This window comes from Aptenodytes patagonicus, chromosome 14 (assembly GCF_965638725.1).
Source record: "Aptenodytes patagonicus chromosome 14, bAptPat1.pri.cur, whole genome shotgun sequence".
Taxonomy (NCBI): domain Eukaryota; kingdom Metazoa; phylum Chordata; class Aves; order Sphenisciformes; family Spheniscidae; genus Aptenodytes; species Aptenodytes patagonicus.
Genome location: NC_134962.1, coordinates 10,574,160 through 10,601,430, shown reverse-complemented (window position 1 = coordinate 10,601,430; position 27,271 = coordinate 10,574,160). Strand labels below are relative to the sequence as shown.

At 37.6% G+C, this 27,271-nt stretch overlaps 1 protein-coding gene across 7 annotated transcripts in view; it reads right to left on the bottom strand.

Annotated features, from left to right (window-relative positions):
- Positions 1 to 27,271, bottom strand: part of SULF2 (sulfatase 2) — a 169,392-nt gene that overhangs the window by 127,880 nt on the left and 14,241 nt on the right. For 5 of the 7 annotated variants that reach the window (XM_076351662.1, XM_076351672.1, XM_076351666.1 and 2 more), the window contains exon 2: positions 26,844 to 26,932. The gene's annotated coding sequence lies outside the window, so the exon portion shown is untranslated. The remainder of the gene's footprint in view (positions 1 to 26,843; positions 26,933 to 27,271) is intronic. The other 2 variants (XM_076351664.1, XM_076351667.1) reach the window with 1 other exon arrangement.

The following is a 27,271-nucleotide window of genomic DNA, read 5'->3' as shown; positions in this document are numbered from 1 at the left end:
TAGTTTAACACACACTATAGTTAAACATAGAGCCAAGAGAACAATAGAGTCAGCACTTCCTTAACAAAGTCCTTACTTCCACAGATGCAGGTGTGTTGTACCACCATAACACTGCAGAATTTAGTCCCAAGAGCTAGAGATATCTCTGTGTGCATTTCAGAATGTGTACTCTGTGACTCCACTAGAGACTTAAAGTAAGCACAATTATTTATATACACAGAACCTAATACTCTCCATTGCTCCGTACAGCCTGAATTTAGTTTCTAATATTTATTAAAATGAAACTCTGATCCCTTTTCATTAACACCAAAAAGTCCTGCTGGAAACAAAATTATTCACTGCATTCTATTGAGAAAGGCTCATATCAGGCCTATGTATAGACAATCCTTGACACTCGTGCTATGTTTTGATTTCAAAAATACTTTCCTTTAGAAACAATAAAGCTACTACTTATTTTTCACTTGTTAAAAGAGAATGTATTTTTTGCTAGATTATCCTTTTACTGAAAATGCTTTGAGCTGGAATCTACATTAAAACTAACTGAAACTTCCATGCAGGACTGGGCTTTTTTTGTGTCACTGCAACACTGAAGATAGCTATGTACATCCATTGTATTTTGGCTATTTCAAGAAATTTAGTTTAGCCATACTACTAAAAAATTGTTTCCAGTGCAACAACTACTCCTCATATCTGAGGACAGCTGCATTTTCTTAAAAAAAACCCTGATATCAGAATATTTTCAGAGATGAAACTATTTAATTGGTGAGGTTTTCAACTTATCTTTCTGCACACTGGTTTATTTCCCCTTCCTTGTCCTTTCTGTATATTGTGACATGTGCCATCATTCACAAAAGTTGAGGTTTTTGTTTTGTCTTTGTCTCCTGTACTATCATCTATAATCATGCAAGAAACTATGACCTTGTACAAAAATATAAACAAAAACAACTCATGAATGAAATGCCATCCAGTTCTCATGCACCCAAGAAAGCAGGCATTCAGAGGCGTGTATGATGTACCAGTTTCTGACAGTGACTGATGGTGCCTCTCACATGCTACCTACAGGCAAAGGAAAACATCTTTCTAAGCTTTCAGTCACTCTGATGGAACACAATTGTATATATTACCACTGTAGTTAGCATATAACTGCAAGAAATATAGTATTTGCTATAAATCTTTCTGTTACAAGCCAAAAATACCAATTAATTCTGGCCTAAAGGGTCCTTTCTCAGTTTTGAAACTCTTGTATTTTGCAAGCAGGGCAGAATTGTGCAGAAAAAAAACATTAAACAGACTGAAAAAGAAGAACAACAGGCAGGCATCTAAAGATACCAAAATACAACACATAGCAGGGACCAACAGAACGTTTACTCAAGTGAAGAATCAAGAATACAGTTCTTGCACATCTAATACAGAACAATCTTGCTAGACTAATTTTAGTGACTGGGTATTTGAAGTTATCAGAAATGATAAGCCAAGCCTAACCTCTATGTGTCTTAAATACAGATTCACTAATTTAAGCAGGCTATAAACAGAGACCTATGCATATAACACTAATGCAAATCATATATATGCAATTATATACTGTATATGAAGTTGCCCATATCCAGAAGAAGTATTAGTAGAGATCAATGTACTATGAGCACAGAAAGACAGTTAAACACATCTAAAGAAAAAAATGCCTGAAACTCCTGTTTTTAATCTGTTACTATAGTAAGTCAATCTATTAAAAAAAAAATATATACACACACACAGTGGGTATCTGGCAGATTAGATCTATACCCATTCTAGATTCTCAATACCATTTGCCTCTACCAATAATTGTCTGCATGTACGTAACATCCATGAAATATACAAATTTTGAGAGTTTAGGCTATAGTAAAAGTCCATGGGTAAAAGAACCTGAACCTTCTGGCACTGAGTTAGTTGTGGTTACAATACACTCAAAGGATAACTGTTCAGAAATCTCAGCATTTTCCCATAATGCAAGAGTAAACAGACAGTAGAGTTTGGTTTCAAAATGTGTTTTTCCAGCATATGGTCTGCATTATTAGTGCTAAATTGATTCTATATAAAGCACTTGTAGGTGCAAGAAAAGCAGACATTTATGAACACACTTTTGATTGGCTCAATAATATAATTAAGGAACAGTAGCATTATTAAATAGTTACTATTTGTATAAAATTATACAGACATCTATCAATAGCATTGCTTAAATCAGGTTCTACAAGTATGCCAACAATACCTACTGTTATCCATTGGGACCAGCATCACCAACTTGAAATGTAATCAGTTTCTGGATAGGCATTTAAAAAAGCATTACGTCAATGGGATCATCATCTTCTACTCCTGCTCTTGTCCTACCCCTTCCAAGTGCCAGGATGTGATATTTCAGAAAAAGGTGAAACCCTTTATCACCCTGATAATACATGTTCAGCCAAAGCATGCCAATTTACACGACATGCATCATTCTTTTTCTGATTTCAAGAAATTATCAATTTACATCCGCAGCACGAGGCTTGCCTCAAATTACTTCAGCATTACTGTCAAGCTTTTTTTTTTTTTTTTAAAAAACAACTGTGCCATACATCTGACAAACTTCCTACTGTCATGAACTGCCATAGCAGATGAGTCAGTTAGGAGGCATATACTTCACAGTCATATCTTATTTAATGTTCTGTGGTTATTTCTTTTTAACGTCATATACTATCTGATTCTCAAGCTGGGGGAAAGCTCAGCTCCTTGTTCATATCTGCTTTTAGTTCTGACAACTCCCTCTAGTTTTCCCTCTGAGGCATAAAACGTGCACACATGTACATTCCCTCATGTCTTTCAGAAGAAATATCCTATTCCAATCTCTGCTACCTTCCTTTAACCTCACACACTCACCACTACTTCTCTTCTCAATCTCTAATCACAAATGCATGGCTGACAGCCACCTTTCTTTCAGTACTGCATCTGGGGATAGCCAACGTCACCCACAAAATGAACTAATTCCTTTTTCTCTCTGACTACAAACAACTCCCCTTCTCTTGAGCTGACAAATTAGGATCTTTTCTTCACATGGTTACAGACTCTGCAAACTGCTGACAACTCAATGAGAGGCCAACTCAATAAATCATTCAAAACGAAAGAGCTGCTTAAGCTGTAAGTGACCTGAAACAGCTGGTAAATTTTTAAGCCCACGCCCTCCCCTCAAAGCAATGAAATATTCTGTATAAATAAACAGTGGCTCTCCAAACCTGCTGGGCTATCAGAAAACAGGGGTAAGGTAAGAAGGAAGCAAAGAACTGGGAATCAGCAGGGAAAATTAATTTTTCTTGAAGGACTGCAACACTGCATTAATTTCCTTGAAGCATACAGAATGTAGGAACAGCCTCAATTAAAACTGATGTTCAAAGGCCAACTGTGCTTGTCTCAATCACAGGCTTTGCATATTGATTTTGATATAAATGTGTATTATGGAGCATGATATTTTTATTGTGAAAAATCCTTTAAGAAAAAAGTTCATTTGGGGAAAAATTTCAGCATTATTCAGTGGACATTAACAAATGTCTATCACGTTTTCCACAAGTTGTAATTATTGTTGTTACAACTTAAGCAGACATTTGTCTTCCAAAATAGAAGACCAGTTAGAAGTATTTTTCTATAGGACATTGTCTGCTATTGGTCATTAATTTGTTATTGCAAAGTTTCAGTTTAAACTGGAATGTGCTTATATTATAAGATCCAATGTAGAACTCCCAAAAGCTTGATGCTAACTTCTTTACATAGCTATTTTATTCTTTGGCCTAGATAATATAACATTTGAAGAAAATAAGACAGGGAATTGTGTTATCAATCACATTTTTGTAAACATTTTGGGGACCACTTGGAATACAGTATTCTCTGCAATAAGCTGTCAGTGAAAGGCAGCTACTTTCAAAACTAATGGCGGTAGCAAGAAACTGCAACAGAGAACATAGAAAAAAGAATGACAGAAAAAAAAAGGATTCTAGCTTCAAAGATCCTAATACCAGGCAGAGCATATCATTTGTAGTTTTTCACTTTCATTGTTACCATCAAAAAAATTGCCATTTTATTTAAAAAAGAAAGAACAGAGGTATAATCTAGACCTATACATCAGAACCAGTAAGGATAATCTATGAAATACAATGCACAAACTTCCCCCGCCCCCCTTCATTCCAATCATCACATCCCTTCTATATGAATAACTGAACAGAAAAGACATTATTCTGGTCTTCTTTCATCTCTTATCCTTGCCAACAATTTTCAGTTATAACTCCTTTTTTAGCCACCAGGATGAAATATGTTTGATGGCTAAATTAGCTAAGTACAAAATAAAGTTCCAATAAGAACAGGCTCTCACTGAATCCAGCAAAAGCTGAAGCAATGCTACTGGAGGAGAATGGGAGCTATCATAAAACCAGCACATAAGTTCAAGCAGGGACAAAGTGGATACAATAGTCTGCAGCCTTTGGGTAACCCTAGTCTAATCATTACCATTGACTCTGACAGCCAAAACCACCTTAAGCATCTTCCTTCCCATTATAGATGACAGGATGACTCAGTTTGATCCCCTCAACTAGTAAGTAACTACCATCCAGCCACAACAAACCAGAGAGCTCACAGTACCCCTGTTTTGCATCCTATACTGCATTTAGATCAGCCTCCTCTCTCTTTTCAGGTTGGGTAATAACTTACTAACTTACAGACACTGACTCTGTCCTATGTTAGGCTATTATTACACAGGCCACCTCTGCTACAGCAGCAGCACAGTAATTTCATAAAAATAAACTAGCTGTAACAGCACAGATCTCCACATAAGCCACATTGTCTCCTCATTCTCTTTGGCACATGCTTTGGTGAGTGGATGTTATTTGCAGCATATTCTAGACTTGTCATGTGGGGAACTTTGTTGTACAAGAAGTCAGGAAGTGCTCTAGATTTTCCCTAGTAGCTTCTCCAACTTACGTGTAATGAAGGCATCTCTCCATTGCAGTCGGGTATCTCTGTTGCACTCTGCATTAGCAGAGATATCAGAGACATCAGGAATGCCCATCTTCATAACAGAGGCTGACTGGATGGAATTAATAGGTCAGACATAATATTACTTCAGCTGCACCTCACTTGGAAGGAGACAGTCCATATTTAAGCAAGAGACAGGAGCAATATATTACAACTTACTTTTTAAGTCATCTCCTGCTTGGAAGGAATTCAACTAAATTACCTCCACAGGCCCCTTCTAGCCTAAATTATTCTGTGATAGAGAAGTATAGCCAAAAAGTACCATATAAGATCTCAGTTTACCATAAAATCACAGAAAGTTTCTTTGTTGTTGTTTTTGTTGGTACATACAGCACAACACAACAAGCACTAAGTATCTCGTGCATGCAAAGCTACACAAAGCAGAATCTAGTGCATCTTATTTCCAAACAAAACTACTAATTGTCACTGATTTTCAAACCATTTCTATAACATTACAAGAATGCTCAGAAGGAATTCTGAGGAGATCTGGTGTCGAAGGAGAAGGCTTCTCCAATCTCTTACATTTTTATGCAGTTAATTAAACACACCTTAAATTTGAAGCATAGTTCATTCAGACTCTCATAATTCATCATATACGACATACATTAGGCAAGGTCTGGAGAAACACGAAGAATTAGCATTAAAAAGATCAGAGTTCTGGCACAGACATGTCACTGCAGCTTCCTTTACTATAAGGTGGCATCACAAATTTACAGATGGAATTTGCTTCAGGCTTTTACTAAGAAATAAATACTGTTCCTCCTAAGAATTTGGTTGAAAATAGAAACCAGCATGTCATAGCTTCTTACGAAAGATGAAACTCTCTGTATTTCTATATAGCCATTCAGAGCATAGCACAAGCAAAAAGCGGAATCAAAACTGTCACAGACTGGTTGGATGAAACAAGTGAAAACAAATCTCTAGTTGAAAGAGATATGTTAAAATTGAAACATTCTTGCTTTTTAGTTGGGGGCTACCTTGGCAGCACAAAACTGAATCACAGCTACTGCTGAAGACTAACAACTTCCGAGCCATACTTAACCAAGCACAACACCTGAACTTTGTGATCAGCACAGACTCACTCACGAATGAATAATTGTCACAAATGCAGTCACAATTATGTTAACTTTGCAAGACATAATTTCACATCAAGCGATCAAAATGTCTACTGCATTTCGAGATACAAAGAAGGTAACATCATCTGCAGAATATATAGATTAAATTGGCATGCATCTCTGCATAAAAATGTTGGTGCTTGGTCCATTTAAAGGAATAGATTTAAAAAGAATTGTCTTAAAAGCATATTTCTATTTTGGACACTTAAAGCTGCAGCACAATCATACATACAGTGTGCATCTGCAATACTAATTTTAAAAAAGAGGAGGTTTAAGAGCCACATGATGCAAAATAAAAATAAATAAAAATCAATACAACTCCTCTATGGCGTCCCATGTATGATGAATAACCTAATTCAGTGTACACACTCGCACCCTCCACTAGGCATTTGCCTGGCAATATGTAATATACAAAGTAACTTGGACATTTTTACTTATTTTATAACAAGTTGTATTCCGTGCTGTCATTTCTCTGTTGGTCTGTTTCATCTTTGTTTTTAACCAAATACATGTCAGTAGAGCCTATACTAGGAGACAAATAGCTGAAGCACATTTCTAAATTTACCATGAAAGTATCTTAGATTTCATATTTCTAATGAACATGAATGCTTGAAGAAAATGCAGTAAGGCAATCTTTATACAGTTAAGGTATTTTAATTCAAAGCAATCTACCCAGCAATGAACATGTAATGAAAACCACACATCTGTTATTATATATTGGGGGAGATGGGGAACAGTTGGTTAAAAAAAACCCAAAAAACAACAAAAAAAAACCCCAAAACCCAAAACAAAACCAAAACCACACAACAAAACCCCCCACACATATTCCTAATATTATTAGCAAAGTAATAAACAGCAAGAAGTACATTGTCTGAAAGTCTAGTCTTATATTTATTTCCGCATTCTTAGACATCTCATCAACTTCCTAACATTAATTGCTCAGACTAGACAAATGAAAAAAAAAATTTCCCTCTATTTAAAATTCAAGTAAATAAATAAAGGCAGACTGAGAAGGATTTGTTTCATAGACAAGTCATTTATGCCTAGCCGTTAACATTAAGAGCATATCTACTTCAACATCTAGTGTCCTACAAGATCCTTCCCCATCTAACATCTGCTAACAGAAGTAACATTAAAATTTATCAGCCATGCACCACATCAGAAGAGATCACGGTCCTGCAACCCACAGAAGTGAGAGTTGAAGTCTACTGCCAATTTTTCAACTGATTTAGAGAGAACATTTTCCTAAAATAAATGTGCAGCACAAAAGGAAAAAATAAAAAGGCAAAAGAAAAGCTGAAGAAAGCAGCCCATAAACACAGATTAAGGGATAAATTAAACATTGTTCAGAAACGGTAAATACAGACAGTCCAGATTATTCAATTCCATTATGCCACTTTTTCAACACCTCAACCTTAATCTTGTAGGATTATGAGCCAGTTTGGTGTCTATAACCTCACCAGTCTCTCCTAGTAGCTACACACTAATAGAAGTTTAAGTACTGTTTACTTCTCACATCCACACCTCCAGCCCAAGTAGCGGGAGATACGAGACAGATTCAAACCCAGTAAAAGGCTACATCACCAGTCCATAAGGCAACCAACCCATAACAAATGTTAAATACGAACTTCTGCACACTCATATTTGCTCACTTTGTAACAAGTGAAGCAAGAAGCCAGAACAGGCTTTTCACTGACCCAAGTGAAGGCCAACTGGATGTTTGACAGCAAGACAATCTTGTTACCTTACAAAGAATATGTTGCTGTCTTTCTAGGATGGAAGAATGAAATCTATTACCTCTGATCACTAAAAACAAATACAAACCCAGTTTTCCAGGAACAATTACTTTTTTCCAACTATTTTTAATTGTAGATTTATACTTCATAATCAAGAAATACTGTTTTTTTCCAAAGATTTAGGCTTAGTAAAACCTATAGATTGTGCAACAAATCTAATTTTAACTGCATTAGATAAATACTGGGGCACTGTCAAACACAGCTGCAAAGTGTGTAAATGGGAACAGTGTTGGATTGACAATGTTCTTTGCTTAGTAACCCAAACAGAGCACATGAGGTTTCACACAGCATCATTTTTAGGGCTTCCCAGGAAGCATTTTTCCTATCCCGTCATATTGTATCACAGGGACTTCACATCACATTGACTTCAAAAATCAATCATATCAAAATAAAACCAATATCATTCTCTCACATACCAGGTAAATGGTTTGCTTCCTCCCCCTTCCCTTTATGGCTGCTAGCTATGCTAGAATAGCCCTTACCAATTTTCTGGGTTTGGGGGCAGGTATTCTATCCTACCACTGAGAACCTCCTTTTCAAACAAAAGGATGCAGAAGGCTCGTATGGCAAATACCAGTTTTTGATGTATGAAAACTTTTACATAAAAATATTAAACTGCTTTACTCACTTTACATCCTTTTCCTGTTGCATACAAAATGATGTTGCAAAATCAAGATTTATTTTCCAAATAAAGATAAAGCAGATGTTAATAAGCTACTTTAAGTGTTATTCTCGCTCATAACTGCCACAGTAAATACAATTTGCACTGTTAGAATAATATGTTTTGGGCCTCACTCTCTCAGCATTCTCTAAATTGTCATGGATGCTACAATTATAAAATAAAACATCTAACAACCTACAATATTTACTACAAAGGCATTATATACTATTTCCTTATCAAAAAGCAACAATTCCTAAAAACATTTTAAAGCTCAAGGAAGCTGTTATTAAAATGAGATTTATATGGTATAAACTGTTCACGGTTCCATCCTTCGAGTGTGAAACTAGTGACTGAGGAAAGATTTCACAAAAACTTAATCTGAGTGCAGTGCTATTGCAAAGGATTTGCAATTTTGGTCTCTTTGCCAAATCCTACGTATTTGCAAGCTGCTGTAGGTTATTCATGCAAAGCGACAGATAATCAGCAGCGTCTAAAGCTTTTTTACATTTATATTGAACGTGGAGCTCTCTTCTCTCTATCGGCGTGTATCTAATACCTTAGGCATGGCAAGGTCATATCTGAAGTAAGCACTGGGGAAGTTCCTAAGGCCACAAGTCTAAAAATGTTTCTGATTTCATGTTTTAATAAAATTCTGGAAATCTCTTTGAGTTCTATTTGCAGCCAATATTGGGAAAAGATGCAGAATAAAGAAGGTGGAGTTAAAACTTGAGGTTCAATGTGCAAGTGAATGATCAGCATTCGCATTTTAATTGTTTATAGGCTTTATGCAGTCATTTAATAACACTACACAGTAAATTCAAAATAATGAATTCCAGATTTCCATAACACACATATCCTTACATTGAAACATATGGAACCCTTGGACAAATGATGACAGCTAGAGCAACACTGAAAGACTGACAAGGCTATTCCCTCCACTAAGCATGCTTCACTTAAATGCCAGGAACACACGCATACATTCACTTGCGGCTCAGTCAAGCATCCCAACTCAGTGGCTATAGAGCTAAAAGCAAAGGCTTCCCAGACCTCACATTTATAGTACATCAGAGTCTTTCCTTTCCTATGCTGTTCAGAAAATTCACCAGCTGCATCTGAAACACAGCATCTGAGAACAAAAGAAGCCACAGCACTGAGCAGCAGCAAGGGAGCAGTGCACCTCCTGGATCTACTAGGTGCCCCTTTAGAAGGCCACATAGTTCAATAGCAGAGGCCTTTCAGCGTAGCTCCTATATAGCCCTTGTGGCTGGATGCGTGGCATATTCACCCTTATCAGATGATTCAAGACTCATGATTTGAATTTAAAAAAAAGAAAAGTTTTTGTTCCCTTCATCACCCCTCTTCAGTTTTAATAAATGTGAAATAAACAAAACTCCAAAAGACCCCACACAAACACACATAGGAAGAGGCTTACTCATGGTACAAGCATCAACAAATACCATAGAGTATATCTGCCTAAATGCCAACTTTTTTCCTGAATGGTAAACAAGACATCTTCAAAGAGAAGTAGTCTAAAGAGGTAAGAGTAAGTGCCTTTTCTCTTCATATTGAAGTATCCTAGTGCAGCTGTACTGAAGTCACTTGACTCCAAATTAACACCAGGGCAAGAATAGAATACCAGATTAAATTTGGTATTAAACTCATGGACTTAACAGCTACCTCTCCTCACACCTTCCAAACCAAAAATATTTTTCCATATATTTTCTTTTCCATTCGCTGAGTTTTACTCTGACAGTCAGGTGTTATGGAAAAGTGACATTTGCAGGCTTCAAGTCAGTTGGATGGGGAAAAAAATTCAAATTACTCTATATATATTCAAGGGCTGAAACTACGAAAACTAATTCGACAAAATTTGACACAGTCATGCTTTAATCTTTCTATAAACATTCTGAGTAAGGTATTGCTTTTGCATTGCTGTGGTTTAGGGAAACACTGTAGTTTGAGATAAATTTCCTTAATCGGTGTTATCTTGAGCATCTGCACTACCTGGAGAGGGCATGTCGTCTTGTTAAATTCTGCCTTGAAAAGTGGCTTAACAGAAGTTACCTGAATTCTGCACTCTGTGTTGAAAACTACTTGGCAAATGAACTGTTGTCCTGCTCACAATAATTAGGGAGCACCAAGAAGAGAAAAGAGTAAAAAAGGTAGAAGGTAATTAAAAGCTTGGTATTTTGTTTCAGAGGTTTTGGGTATATTGTTTAAAAAGAAAAGAAAACTGTAACAGGATAGATTTCAATACACTAAATATGTATTTAAATCTTGGGGATAGTAATGGAATCAGTATCCATAAAGAGCCAGCACTAACATCCTGTATTCCTTACGCCTAGAGCTATATGGCAATTTATATTTTAACTTTTGGTAAGACGGTTTTCGAAATTATATCCATCAGGCTAAACAAGTAGATTCAAGAATGTCATTAACAAACTATTTACAGTCATGTTTGCAAGATCAAAACCCAATTAAAGACAAACCACATTTGTCTTTAAATAAAAATTTAGTCCCAAAATAACATACTGTTTTTCCATTACAGTGTTTACACTGCAAAAAGAATGATTTTCAAGCACAAATGTGAGATGAGCTTCTTCATACCATACCTATACTACAGAATACTTATGCAAAGTATTTTCAGTCCTTTGAGACAAACAGAGGTAGTACCTAAATTCTCCTTAAGTGTCCACACTGGAGGCAGCGTCAGTTGTTTCCTGTAGGTGTCAATATAAAAGTGCACTGAAGAAGGAAATCAAACACAAGAGTAGAAGCTCTGAAAAGTTCAGTTAAATATTTGTAATAAAGAACCATTAGGAAGGTAATTTCTTTTCTATAAACAAAAGCAGTTCAGAGAGCGTATTTATTATGATGTTCATCAAGTAGTATATGAACTGTTTTGTGATCATTCAAAATATTTAAAAAAATAATCTTTTCCCTCTTTGCAAATAGACATGCAACAAAAGTCATATTCAGTGAACAGCATTTCTGAAATTTCTTTCTGAAATCCTATTTCAGAAATGTTTTAGCTTTTTCCTTCATCTTTCTTATGCTTCCATACCTTCATCTTTGAAAGTTGATCACAGTTCATGGCATTGCATTGTAAGTTATTCAGAAACTACTTGTGATAGATGAATACACGATGTCAGATTGCCCCTTCAACAAGAAGGCAAAACTATTTTTAAATCACAAAACTTAATCTGAATACGTACCGCATAAGAACATTATCCAGAGGAAGTATAATATACTCAATATATTTTTCTTACCTGGTCTTGAAGGAACTCAGGTTAGGCCTTCAAACTGAACAAGTTCTTCTCCTCATACTGGCTCAATAGCACTGATTGCAGATTTATACAAATTAATAGAAACATCACATATATCTACACAGGAATAACTTCTCTCATTGATTTCTTTTTAAACACAAGAGCAGACAATAATGAGATATCATGGAGCTTAGGATTTGAAATATCTGAAAAGTATATTCCCTCTCTTACTAAAGCTTGTGATTTGGTTCCTCTCAACCACTAACCAAGAGAAGCAATTCCCTTGTAAGTTTATGAATAAGGGAATTACACTGTGTGTAATTCCAATCTTCTCAGTCACAGTTGCTTTTTTCCTCTAGCAGTAGGAATACTCAGAGGTGAAATAGGGAAAGGACCCACAGAGACCACCAACAAGTCTGAAATCCTGTTAAACCACTAACAATACCAAAACTAACAGACCCTGACAGAATAAGCTCATAAACAGAAAAGACTAGAGACTAAGCTGTGGGGCACTGTAGCTCCCTTTGTACATAGAATTCCCTGTACTCTCTGATAACCGACAGAGAAAATTTTCATTTTCAAGATGCTCCAGTCAGTAAAGAGGGAGGGATTTAATATCTTGCAACTTAAAATTCCTCTTGCTTAGACTTAATTTTCAAGAAAAACAAGACAAGGAGGTTGATATTTTGCTTCCTCTGTAACAAACAAATGAAAAACCCAGAAGAATACAGGACGCTTTTTAATCATTTAAGTTCAGGCACAAAGCCACATTGGAACAACCTAACAAACCACAACTTCAGTGTTATTTCTACAGAGCCACACAATTTCCCTCCCCCCCCTTACAATAAGGAGAAGGGTTGCAGTGCCCAGCAGGCTACGATGTGGTGGATCCTTTATAGACAGGCTCTTAGAATAGAGGAAGAAATTGGTTTAACCACCAGGTAGAATATATGCAAAGTCCTATTTGGATGGCAGTGGTTTCACAGCAAGTGATAAAGCTTGTACAGTTGTCTCAGGAATGTTTTTTTCCATGTTCAATGTTTTTCACAGGTAACAAGGAAATGAGGACAGATAAAGAGAGAATGCCAGTTCTCCTCAGCTGGTGGACAAAGATTGGTGGTTGGTCTCTAGCAAAAGTGCAGAATACACCCAAGGCACACACACAGCACAGACAGTGCTTATTTTGTGTGGTGCTCTAAGCCACCTGGCTGAACAGAGCAAGTTCCCAAGAATCTGTTCATGGAAAATTCTCCTCTCCCCCCAGCGTTCCATATTTTTAACATATCATCATCAAGCAGTGATTCTTAGATCATAAGAAGTCCCAAAATAAAACTACCAAGTGTCTGAACAAGTGGCCTATAGCTCAGCAAAACAGCCCAAGCTTCCCCACTCCTCCAAAACCATCTGTTTACATGGCCAACACAGGACTCAGGACTGCTGTAGAAATGTTTCCATCTGCTCTTTGCAGAGCAGCTGTACTACAGCATAAGGCTAAGCACTCAGTAAGCTGTTTCTACCTGTTCTTGTTGCTGCCATGGGCAAAACAAAAAATAAGGAAGGGTTTCATCTCCAAAGGAAATTTGTGGTAAAAACTTCAAGGAACAGACAGAGCAGAACGGATTGGCTCTAGAACAGCTGTTTCTCAAGGCCTCAACCTGTAAGCACTAGATGCTCTATATGTCAGAAAAGGTTCAGGTTGTTTTGAACTATGCATTACTTAATAGATCCGTGACACAGACAATATGGACTGTTACTACGAATGGGTGTGGACAGTCATTCCGCCTTGCTCTGCCAGTTGTTGTAACAGTGTAACTTCGTTTCCTGAAAAAGTAGGCTACTTCATAGATGAGCCCTCCCACTTGCCAGAGAATCCTATTTGCATCAAAAAAGTGGTACTCAGATCTGCCCTTAGACAAGATCTTCATTATTATTATTTTATGGTTATATTCAGATTTATTTGCATAACATAGCCACGCAATAATAAAATTGCATTAGTTGCAAACTTCCCTACCAATGACTGTACCGGTCCTAGTTTAATTTAAAGCATGTAGAAAAGGGGAGTCTCTGGGAAGCTGCCAACAATAATGTCCTCCTGCACGTTAAGCAAATAGTTTGTTTCCTCCACAGGAGACAGATCAATACTCAAGAAACAAAAACAAAACCAAGAAAAGCTAAAAGCTTAGTCATGTAAATCAGGGTGGAGGAAAAAATGAAAGAAAACTCCTCATTGGCATTCTACAACTTCTGCAGACCCCCATGGCCCATTAGCTAATTTCTATTAAAACACACAGCTCTAGAATAATAAATGCCAGTGGCACATTTCTAAAGGTTTGTGGCAACTGAAGTAAACATGTCCCTGTTCCCAGGACACCAAGAGACAGAAAATTAACCAGAGGTTAACTGGGTCATTAGCTAGAGCACAATATAGGTCACTGCAGATTTAATTTAGTTTGTATTCAGCTAAAGAATCAAATACAGCAACCAGTTCTCACAGCAGGAAAACAAGTAACTTATCAGCATGTTAACGTATCTTGGATACCAAGGCACCAAGTCTGTCACTATGATTCATACCACTTTTAACTAATTTCACATTATTTTGATGAAACAAAGTACAGTGTACACACACACATGCATACAATTTAAATGGTTCTGAATGCAAGTATGTAAACACACACAAATACAGAATATTTAACACGGTATACAGTCTGCTTTTTTGCTTTGTTGTTTTTTGTCTGTTTTGGGGGTTTTTTGAGTGTTTTGTTTTGGTTTTTTATACACACTGGAAAATATTTAAGTAAGCTTTCCCTCCCAAAACAGGGCTGGCAAGGAAGTAATTAATACACGAGTCTAAAAAATGTTTTATGGGTTAAGAAAAAGTCCAAAACATTAAGTTTTAATGAGAGTTTGATCAGGACCTAAATAACACCTATATAAGTATTTTGCCTCAATACAGTCTTTTATGAACAAAATACCAGCTGTAACAGGTGGAGCCCAATAACCCAAACTTTGAAAGAACTGGCAATATTAAACAGATTAAACATTTAGGACCAGTTTGCATCCAATAGATTTGCATCATTTTAGGAAAGTCTGCACTGAAGAAGGCGGCTCAGAAAGACTGCATGAATTATCAAGAAAGCTGTAGCTACATCAGGTTTAATTAAGAGATTACCAACTTGGTCTGTTAGGAATACTAAAACTGCCTTAATTTCCATGGCTGTTGTCATGTTTGTAGCTAGTCTCTCGTTCTTAACACTTTTTCCTTTTTTGTTGCTGTGTAAGAAAAAACTTCGGAAGTGGCTGCAGACAAGATGCACCAGTAATTACACACAGAAAACAAATAAAAGTAGCTGAATAGTGGGTTCAAAATTTTAGTTGTAACATGTGGCACTAAACTTTGAAGTAGAGATGAACTGATTGTTTTCCTTCAAAGAGGCCATCTTAATCTGAACTACCTTTTCAATAAAAGCAACACGCAGGTATAAGGATCCAGTGCCAACAAACTCCTATTCAGTCTAAAATCCAAAGTTAAAGTGAAAAGTAAATCAAAGTTAAATCAACGCTAGACTTGAGAATAAGTTTAGCAACATAGGTACTGTATTTTGATGCAGGCCAGTATCTAGTGACCCCAGCACCCAGCAAATAATTTAAAATACATCAGCAAATCACAAGGCAAGTACTTCTTTACCAAGAACGACTTTGAGAATTAAACAATTCTGCTTGAATATTGTAGCTTCATCTAAATTGCATTTTTAAAACCGCATATAATTAATCAAGACCTGAGTTACAGAATGAGAAAGCAACAGTTCCATTTGTTCAAACAAGGCATATTTGTATATAAACACAAGATCTTCTCTTGTTCAGGAAGCGTCAATTGAAGGGGGGAAGGAGAAAATCTTCTGTTACCTTTAATATCGAGGTTTCAAACACTTCCTACCCAGCAGCCAAAGGAATGATTTCTGCACACCCCAGCCAAGCAGTGGAACAAACCTGTTTGGTGGTCCAGTCCTTCTATCTCCTTGTAGCTCTCTGAACAGCCATTTCCGTTTACAGCAGCTACATTTTCTACTTTAGCTGGGGACATTCTCCCAGCTCCCTTTCAGCTGAATATCCCAGGTAGCATCTTTTCCACACCAACAAGATATTTTTTTCCCCCCACCTGGAAATCTCCCAGTGGCTCGCCCTACATAAGAATCCCGCACAAGCACGCACCTCAAACACTTAACTTACACAAACATATTGATCCCTAATGTTACAAGTCCTTGAAGTCAGACTATAGTCTTAGCGGTAGGCAGGCATTGTAAGTCAGAATCTGAATTCCTGGAATGGGATCAGCAGACAGCAATGGTGTGCACTGGGAACAGTACAGACAGCAGAAAAGACCAAAAGCTTCAAACTTTGCTTTTTGTTCAAGTCCTTTCATCCCTCTCTCCCTTTAACTTCTTGCAAAGATGATTTTAAGGAATCTCTAGTTTTACCTCCAAAAGTTATTCTGTTTTGCAATAGCATGTGTTTAAGAAACTTAAAATTGTCACTCCAATAGTCTGATTATAGCCACTACACCACTGGGCTCTATGGTATCTTCTCTATTCCATATTCACTATACTAACATTACCATTCTCTAGCATTTGCATTCTGGAATGATCAAGTGTCCACTTGATTTTTTGTATTTATTTTTCACTGAATTTGTAAATTATAATTATTATTAAATTTCACTAAATTATCAGTCTGCAGAATACAAACATCGCCTGAAAATTAACAAGGCATCTCAACTAATTCTTACGGCAATTAGCTGCAACAACTCACAGAAGGAGCTTAGCACCATGCAAAATTTGGCCATGTTACTGCTTTTGAATTTGAACTTATTTTCTTCCTATATAGTCCCCACTGGCCATAAATAGGGCTTCTTAGGCCACATAATGGCTTTAAAAAAAAAAAAGCCTACCTTGTAAACATTGAGAAAAAGGAAGAAAGTGAAACAAAGTTAAATTGAATCAGAATCAAGCTGAACTAGATCCAGCTTACCTAAAGTCCAAGTGGCCACACATAACTTCATAATGAAACAAATTAATCTTTATTTCTTTTTAAGTCACTGTCTCAGATGAGTACACTAAACTAAAGATCAGAGTTAGAAAGGGTCTGGACAATTTCTTGGAAGTTTGGTAGACATTTTGTAGATTTTAGCATTTCTTTTCCTCTATCTTTGCTCTCAACAAAAAATCACATTAAATTCAGGGGACATTATTACAGTTCAGTACACCATAACATGTTCTACTGAAGCTTCCCAAAATCAACAATCTTTCCTCCTTCTACAGTTGGCGTTGCTTACAATACACCTAGAGAAACAAAAGGTGCACTTCATGGTTTGAGTACACGAGCTTTAACTAATGGCAGGTGGTTCTTAACAGGCAGAACAATGCTAAAATCAAGCAACTGTGTACCCCATCTCCCTCCTTAAATATTATTTTTCCACCTGTGTCCCAGTATATAAGCTTTCATCAGTATAAACAGAGCAATTCGATTTTCATCTAAACCATTCATAAGAAAAACAAGGGTAATGAATGATTTTGGTATTTTTTTCCCATCTTGGTAATATTAAAATAGGCTAACATGCATGTTTTCAGTGACAACACTTGAATCCTCAGATTAAAGATTAATAATGTATCACATGCTGATGAATGCATGATTCATGAGACACAAACGGCAAGTTCTATTTAAAGCTTTGTATGGCCATGAATAGAACACTAAGATGCACACACTGGAAGGCAAAAAGCAAAAGGTGCAATTTGGTAGAGAAAAAAAACGCTTGCATATGAATGTGAGACCATGTTTTGCACAACAAAATTCCTGCGCAGCTAATATATTAACAAACCACTGCTCAAAAAAATAAAGCTGTCAAGCAATAGTCCAGTAGCAGACACAGCCATACTTAGTGTCAGAGAGGTTTGCATATCATTGCAAATGTAGACTGCATTGCTGTTTGGTGATTTTCTTAAAGCCCCACCTGCTGGAAATTAACCAAGAAGTAAAAAACTGATCTCATGAATCACTTAATTCTATCTTGCACAACTGTAGAAAAGCTCAAAAATCTGTACCTAAACAGCTCAAAGAACAAAAGCAAAATAACACTATCTGGTTTTGTACTTAAGTATAATGGATTTCAAACCAGATGTGTTGATTTACTTTTTTTTTTTTAAGTAGCTTGATCTTAAGGTCTTGGAATGGGATGAGATGGAATAAACAAATAAATAAAACCAAAGTAAGAAGTTCAAGACTTTTTTTTTTTAAATTCTCTACAGTAAAATTTTTTAAAGCTTAGTATAAGCATGAAGCTTTCCCAGAATTCAGAGACATATAGCACCTGCATTAGGAGCTTGTAAACCTAACATTTTCCTTCTCCACTTCTTGCAAAGCTACAGAAACGTGGCTCCGGAGTTCTCTTGCTGAAACTCACATCAAGACCCTAATTTAAAAAAAAAAAATCAATAAAATCAGTGTTTAACTAAACTAAGTTCTGTAGTACTATCCATTCTAGCTTCATGACCACGTGAATATATAATTTCTCCAGCACAGGGTGTCTAGAGCAGAAGTTCAACTAACCAAACCATCACCCTATACAATAGGGTTGCCACAGCATATGCTTTAGTGTCATTGTTTGCAGTTTGCTTTTCCCCCCTCCTCCATGATGTGAAATGTTCAATAATATCTAAAATTTATAGCCAACTAAATTATATTATGTTTCTGAGCCACCTTTTTATAATACAGTAGTAAATCAACCTGTAAAACTAAGTTTACAAAAAGGCTTTCTGGGAAATGAGTTTATTAACTGCTTCAGTTCTTTGCCTACTAAGAGTCAAAGAATCCTTACCATATTCCAACTTGAACAAAATAATCTTCATAATATACCAAACACATTCGTAGGTCATCAGATAAGCAATTTCAATTGCTGCTGCTTCTGAATACAAAGTTTATATGGGACTTGGAATATAGTTTTAAATTAACAAGGTTTTTTTGGTTTTTGTTGTTTTTTTTTTTAAACTAAGTTAGAGAAGCTTTAGGATTCTTCCTTCACCGGAAATGTTATCTTTCAACCTGCCATTTCTGACTAACAAAGAATTTCCTCTCTTTTTCAGCTGCTATCTTTTCGTTTTTCTAAACAATCTCATTCTAACCACAGTTACTCAACTATCTTGAAGTTAGTTCCCTTCTCTTCGTATCACCTTACCAATCCATACTCAATGAAGGGCTCAGAACTACAAACTACTACCCAGAAGAAAGCTTCAGGAGTCTTTGTGAAAAGCACATTCCAAACACAAACGCTCAAAAATTGTTAAAATGGTAAAACAGGTTCAATTTAGTGAAAAGATACATTTATAGGCAAAGAAAAAATTGATCAAGGATTATTAATTGCAACAGTGTAGGCACAGTGCAACTTGTAGAACTTGCTGAGCCAGAGGGACTTCTCAATAGCATACCTCTCTACGTTTGTGTTGTTCTTACACACTTAAGTGCCTATTATTGGCTGCAACCAGAGATAAAACACTGGGCTTGACAGATCTTTGTGACTGCCTTGCTGTGAGAATGAGAATACTGGATTAGACCAGAGTGTTATTTATATCCAGTGTCCCCAGTACTATTTTTACTTTTGAGATTCCTAAATAGGTATTTTTAAAGTAGACAAAGACTTGTCATGTCATAAAATACATGACAAGTTATTTTCCAATATATGTTGAAACAAACAGGTACTCCATTGTTCAAATTATGTTGTCACTACCTTCAGTATATGCATGGTAGTATTGCTTATAAAACCACCCCAAAATAAAAAGTCTTGAAACAGTTATGCAACATCATTGCCCTATTTAGTACGGCAGAAATGGATAATGTTCCCCCCATCCCCAACTACGTAAATATGAACACAGCATGACGCAGTAGCCACTTTCCTACGTACCTCTCTTCTTTTACTATCATTTAAAGAGACTGACTACTTAGACATTGTCACACAAGACAAGTTATTCTAAAGAAGCAAAGGCAAATGAAGTTACTGAAGTAGAAGTCTAAACCTTGACATATCAGAAGAACTCACAGTGAACTATTGTACTGAAAATTATTTTGATCTCAGCCTTTATTTTCTGCAACTTATGCACCAAGAATAGGATTACTGTAATCTAGTGATCAAATCCTACTTTAGAAATAAAATGACAAGTTCGTATCTGCAGTAAATAGTTTCACCTTGGAACTCTATTTAAGGCTCCTACCACAAAGAACAGCTGACATCATCTTCAGGGGTTTCCACTTTAAGTGCAATAATGTTTGTTTCAGTGGTTTCTACAGAACACATGCTTACAAAGGAAAGAGGCTAATATAGAAAAAGTCCAACATTTTTTTCTTCAACAAGAGATAATATAATGGAACAAGTAAACTTGGACTATTTCCCTCGGAACACAATGCAACACTAAAGATACACTTAAGCAAGAGAAGACTGACAGTTACTCTTCCTAAGGCTACTGTAAGAGAAAGTGAGATAACTCCTGCCAAGATTGAGCAGCAGCAACAGAATCTGGGATCAAAGGTTCAGAGGAAGTTACTTCCTCAGCTGCTGATCTTTCCCTCTGTCAGCCAAATACAGAAGGTGAATACAACAAACATCTTGAACACTGTTTTGCAATGTCATGGGCTATTCTAGGTTATAACCTTTCTAGAGGTAGCCTGAGTTCACTCAAAACTAAATTAAGTCTAATTCATAGAGGACAATATTTTTGCCTTTTTTTTTTTTTTTTTCCTCCTTTCCCTACAGATGATGATTCATTTCTTCTGATTGATTCCTCTACTGGAAACATTTCTTCAGCTTGTCAGAATAGTGAAGTGCTGGATTACACAATACAATTTTCTGGGAAGCTGACATATGCTCAAACATTTCATTATAATTGACTTGGACTTAACAAGCTTAGTTTGTGTTGTGCAAAATAAATCAAAACTAGACAGATCATTTTCTCCTAGCATATAAGGAAGGGATGGGGAGTAGGAGAAATCAAGAGTATAGAAACTGGCATATTGTGGTTCAGTGTTTTTAAATCCTGATCTGCAAATTGGTTTAACTAATTCTAACTGAAACTATCTCATCAGCAAAAAAAATTAGAAGTGTGATCAACAGTCAAATGAACCGAGTCACCAAGACAAATCCACAGAGTGGATTTTTTAAAATCAACTTCTGGAATGTATTTTAAAAGAGACCAGATGTTTGAAAGCCATTTAACTGTCTTTACCTATGAAGCTTTCAACTTTTACTTCAGGTTTGGGTTTTGTTGTTGGTTTTTTTTTTTTTTTAATTCAAAAGCATAACTAGAAATTCACTTAATACTACACCACATAACTTCTGCATTCCTCAGGATTTGTGATGTATGTGCTAGATACCAGTGTCAACAAGTTAGTTACATTTATATGGCTGACAAACATATGTCTATAAGGACAATCAGCACACTGGAAAATTTGGACCTTGGTTTAGGTTTGTTTTAAATCAACATCCCTTTCCATGAGTTTGGAATCTGTCAGATATCACTGTACATTAAGAATTAAAGGCATGGATCACTGTTCACAGAAGACAGACTAATGCTTTATTACCCATCATTGAAAAGATCTAGAGCTGTTTCCTCAAGAAATTGTCCAATCCATCTAGCTCTCCCAGGCACGCCCAGCTACACTGAGCCATCCTGGCCCCTGTTTGTTACCTACTCTTTAAACCTTCAAAGGTTTCAAACCTCTTTCAAAAATCTATTCCGTATTTGCAAATAAGACTATTTCTAACTATCTAGCCTTAATCTCTAGTGAAACTTAAGGCCATTATTTCGTGTCCTGTATCCAATGAATGAGGTAACACTGGGCGGGAGTGTTGATCTGCTTGAGGGTAGGAAAGCTCTGCAGAGTTAAACATTGGAACAGGCTGCCCAGGGACGTGGTTGAGTCCCCATCCCTGGAGGTATTTAAAAGACGTGTAGATGAGGCAGTTAGGGACATGGTTTAGTGGGCATGGTGGTGTTGGGTTGACGGTTGGACTGGATGATCTTAGAGGTCTTTTCCAACCTCAATGATTCTATGATTCTAGGAAAAGATTATTCCCTTCCTCTTTACAATAATATTTGATGCATCTGAAAACCTATGTCTACCCTCAGTCTTGTCCTTCTGTATCGGGTTTCCATGGCAAGGTTTTGGTAGTGAGGGACTACAGGGGTGGCTTCTGTGAGAAGCTGCTAGAAGCTTCCCCTATGCCCGATAGATCCAATGCCAGTTGGCTCCAAGACAGACCCGCTGCTGGCCAAGGCCGAGCCCATCAGTGATGGTGGTAGCGCCTCTGGGATAACATATTTAAGAAAGGGAAAAAAACCCTGCGCAGCACCAGTTCAGAAGAGAGGAGTGAGATTATGTGAAAGAAACAACTCTGCAGACACCAAGGTCAGTGAAGGGGAGGGGGAGGAGGTGCTCCAGGTGCTGGAGCAGAGATTCCCCAGCAGCCTGTGGCGAAGACCATGGTGAGGCAGGCTGTCCCCCTGCAGCCCATGGAGGTCCACAGTGGAACAGATATCCACCTGCAGCCTGTGGAGGACCCCACGCCAGAGCAGGTGGATACGCAAAGGAGGCTGTGACCCCATGGGAAGCCCATGCTGGAGCAGGCTCCTAGCAGGACCTGTGGAGCCGTGGAGAGAGAGGAGCCCACACTGGAGCGGGTTTGCTGGCAGGACTTGTGACCCCATGGGGCACCCATGCTGGAGCAGTCTGTTCCTGAAGGACTGCACCCTGTGGAAGGGACCCACACTGGAGCAGTTCGTGAAGAACTGTAGCCCATGGGAAGGACTCACGTTGGAGAAGTTCATGGAGGACTATCGCCCATGGGAGGGACCCCACACTGGAACAAGGGAAGAGCGTGAGGAGTCATCCCCCTGAGGAGGGAGGAACGGCAGAGACAACGTGTGATGAACTGACCACAACCTCCATTCCCCGTCCCCCTGCACCACTGGAGGGGGAGGAGGTAGAGAAAACTGGGAGTGAAGTTGAGCCCAGGAAGAAGGGAGGGGTGGGTGGAAGGTGTTTTAAGATTTGCTTTTTATTTCTCATTACCATACTCTGATTTGATTGGTAATAAATTAAACTAATTTCCCCAAGTCAAGTCTGTTTTGCCTGTGACAGTAATTGCTGAGTGATCTCCCTGTCCTTATCTCGACCCATGAGCCTTTTGTTAGCCAGGGTCAACCCACCACACCTTCCTAGACTAAACACCAGTTTTTAGTCTTTCCTCATAGGTCACTTTTCCAGGGCATTTGAGCATTCTTGTTACTTAAACCATGTCACCATGTGTGCAGAAAGGGCCCCTTACCACCAGAGTAAGGGGAAAAGTTACTCTGCTATTCTTTCTTTCAACAGCTGAGCAGCTATTGTCATCTCAAAGCTGCTAAAGAAATTAAACCAGACTATCTCCATATTTGCAGCATAACTAATTTTTAATGCAACATTTCTGAAATGGTTTTGCTCACATCATTGAGGACATCATCGCTTGACTGCATTCACTTTTAAAAGTCACATTCTTCTAGCAGTCAGTATTTCTGGCTTGATTTCGCTGCTCCTTTAGAGAACAAAACCTATTCTGGAATGCTTTCAGTGCAAAATAACATATATGAAAAACATGATTTATTTCAGTGGAAATTCTTAAATAACTCAGTTGAATATATATGTCATGCACAACAAACTTCCCACCTGTCCCCACTCACTGTGCTTTGGCTTATGCTGTGGAGTCGTCTCAAAGCACAGAAACAGGACACTTTTTAGATGAAAGTAAGCAGGAAGATGGACCTTAGAGGCCCATTTAAAACCTACTACAAATGTTAATTCAAATTCAGCTGAAAGGACCAGACTAGAACTGGTATAAAGAAAAAGACCACAAAACACATAGCACGGATGCCAGGCGCTCAGCACTAACCATTTTGCTCTACAGGGCTGCTTATATTGCGTTATTTAGTAATGCAGAATAGCATCTAACTACATGTTAGCTGATGAAGGATGAAGCAGCTTAGCATATGCTAATATGTAAATCAAGAGCTCAAATTTAGTGTTAATTTCTGTACTTTTGATACAAAGTTCACTTGCCACATAGGCACAGTCTGCATTAAATTTCTTCACACATGCAACTAAAGCAAGTGAATAACCTAGCTTATCCACCACAGTAGTCACAGAAAACATCAGAAACCTTGGAAGCTTCAGCTTCACCATCTTTTCTCTCTGGGTTCTCTAAATAAACCTCTAATGCGCACACATGCGTGCGCGCCCACACCCCCCCTTCAGAAATTAAGATTATGAATAGACTGCAAATCCTTTGTTTTCCCTTTCTACAGGCAATGCCTTAAGTTATTAAAAAACCTTCTTTCTGCTTTGAGATGTCATTCATCAGAGCTGTTGCTTCAGCTTGGCTTCTGCTTGACTGCTCACTCGTAGTTCCAAAACTTCCTGCAGTGTAAAGGCAGGGTCAACAGTTAACAACTGCAACACTGCATTATACACCCCAAAAAAATTATTTTCTGTTTTGTTACAGAGGCAGAAAAGACCTATTTTATCTTTAGTTATCTGAAGACAAATTTAAAAATAAATCAGTTTCAAGTCAGTAGCCTCACAGTGTTTTATTTCTTCAGAACACTACGGACATTATATTTTTTATTTGGTTATCTTCAAAAGTCTTCACAGACATTAAAAAAAAAAGATTACTCTGGTAGACCAGTAGGTTGGAGAGAAGAAAATAAAAAAGATACTAATTTGAAGGTGGTTTAATTCTGAAATTCCATTTGGACACCTAATTGGTCCAATTTGTAGAGCATCCTGCTTCCAGTGAAATCAGTAAAACTTCACTGATATTTCAACTCGCCTCAAAAATTTAAACAGATATCCAAATGTATTTATTAAGTGTACAAAGCCACATTAACCTGCTGTATAAGAGCTAATTCCAAGAGTGCGGAGAATCTGCAAAATCCAGACTACCTGTCTCTGCAGACCATAGCTCAGTTTAGAGATATCCAAACTAGCTCAAAGTAATTTAACCACATTAGCACCAAGGTCTGCCAAACAAGGTAAATGCAGAGCTCTGCTCAGGTCCCTAACATAGGCACGCTGCTTCCAGTACTCAAGTAATCTCATTTGGAGCTAGCTTAGTTGTACTGTATTATGCAGAGCAGCTGTATCTCTCTCTGGTGATCCACAGGCTAGATGAGTAAGAGTATCTGAGCATCCAAGGCTGGATTCCCAGGAGTATCCAAGCAACAGTGGGGGCAGAGGGGAGCACACAAAAGATAGCAGGGGGACACATTACAATTGAAAATGGTGCTGATATTCTCCTTCCCATTAACGGGACTTTTTAGCAGACAGCATCACCAAAACACACGGTGTTTTTGTCCCTTCCCCAAGATACTCCAATGTATCTGTGGCAAATCAGGAAACAGGATTTGAGGCAGCAGCTCCAACATGGGGATGGTGCATTAGATCTATGCTGGAGATTTTTCTATACAAGGGAACTCCTCGTTTCTTGCCTTAAAGCAAAATAGGACTGGCAGGAGACTAGAAATAGCCAAGCATCTGGCCTAGAGGTAATTATTTTAGAAGTATTTGAATAATAGAAAATCTAAGAATCAGACACCTGTCACTCTTAATTCAGTCAAGTTCTGCTGCTGGCTCTGAACCCACCCTAACAAAACCAAGTAAAAGTATCAGTGACAGGAAGGGGAGGAAAAAGCCTTGGTGTTCAGCACGAGGTTTAAAACAGTCAGAAATGACTGCCTTACAGCACAGTAGAAGTGAAGACTTTAGGCAAGGAAATCCTACCCTAGAACTCTCTAAGTTTTGAGTCCCAATTCCTAATGGAATTCATGTTGATACTTGATGGGCAGAGGTCATCCTGTCTGCAAATCAGATAGCTGACTGTCCAAGTGTAAATATTATCCTCTGCTCATGGATGAAACTGAGAAAACTATCATTATGCTGGATTCTTGCAAAGAAATAAACTCCACCAAACACAATCTGGAAATACTCACTTCCTTTGCCTTTGGTAGTGTTGGCTTCACCTGTGGCAAGGGATTTTTGGAAAGTGAACAGTGCTAAACTACCTGATATTTGACTGAAAACCGAATCAAAGAACTCCTTGCAAAGAGGGTACTCACGCTTATCCTCCAGGTGCCTGTGTATTTAAGCTCCATTTCATCCTATGTAAGTTAGAGTCTTTTATGTTGTAAGATTTGTACCCAGCTGAACTGGAATCTTTCTTGCAACAGTTCTGCATCCATAAAAGCAGAGGGCTGAAACTCACCAGAGCCTTTAAGCATATATTAAGTTTTCCTGTTAATTAAGGGGTTTAGGGTTTTCTGCATTGAAGATTTTATTAGCACTAAGAAGCCGGTATTTCAGACTCTGAAAGACTAGACCACACTGACAGATGACTGATTTTTAGACAATCTCCACAGCTGCACTCTTCCTGAAATGCACAATGTACACATACTTTCTCATTAACAATGCACATATTTTAAATCAGTGCAACAGGTATGAGAATTTCAGAAGTTACCTGGAACTCAGTCCCCCTATAGTTCCTCAGAACCATAGCAGAAATGCAAGTTTTAATGCCTGGAGAAGAACCAGAAAGTTTTCCTACACGTAAACTCATGAGACAAAACACTTTCAGTGGTAGAGCACTGGATTTATAGCACTGCATTACTTACCTTAACATCTAATCATAATTATTCAATGAATGCAAGAGCTTCAGACATTGCCTCTTCAAAACTATTTTAAATAAGCCATCAAGTGATAGAAATGCAACGGTGGTTTTTTTTTTTTGCATTGTGATTATAATGGCTTTTAATGAAGTCAGCCCCATATTCTTGCATCCCATCATTTCGCAGATATGTCTGCAATAACTCACATGTTATAAATACAATGCATTTTGTTATGAAGAGTGAAAACATACCAAAGAAAGGGGGATTACACACTTTTACTGCAGTGTCCTCCATGCCATGCCATTCTCAGTCTGGGAACATCTGCCAGGTAAGCAGTAACCTAATATAAAAAGACAAAGAATATTCAGAAGAAAGCATCACTTTCATGGTCCTTTAGCAAGTTACCTGAGACTTCTAAGGTCTGAGTACAGAGTTTCCAGTTTTCTTTTACATACCATCTAAGAGCACCCTCTCAGAACTCTTCCAGAAACTCTCCCTTCCCCATTCTGCAAACTCCTTGCTTTTGTACAGCAGCTTTACTAATTTGGTGTTTTCAAAAGAGTCTGATTCTACAAGTTAAGTGACTGGCTGCTGCAGTAACTTCTAAACAAAATTCAAGTACATAAACACAATGGTAACAAAAGAAATAAGATGCTGGAGGTTGTCAAACTCAGCAGAG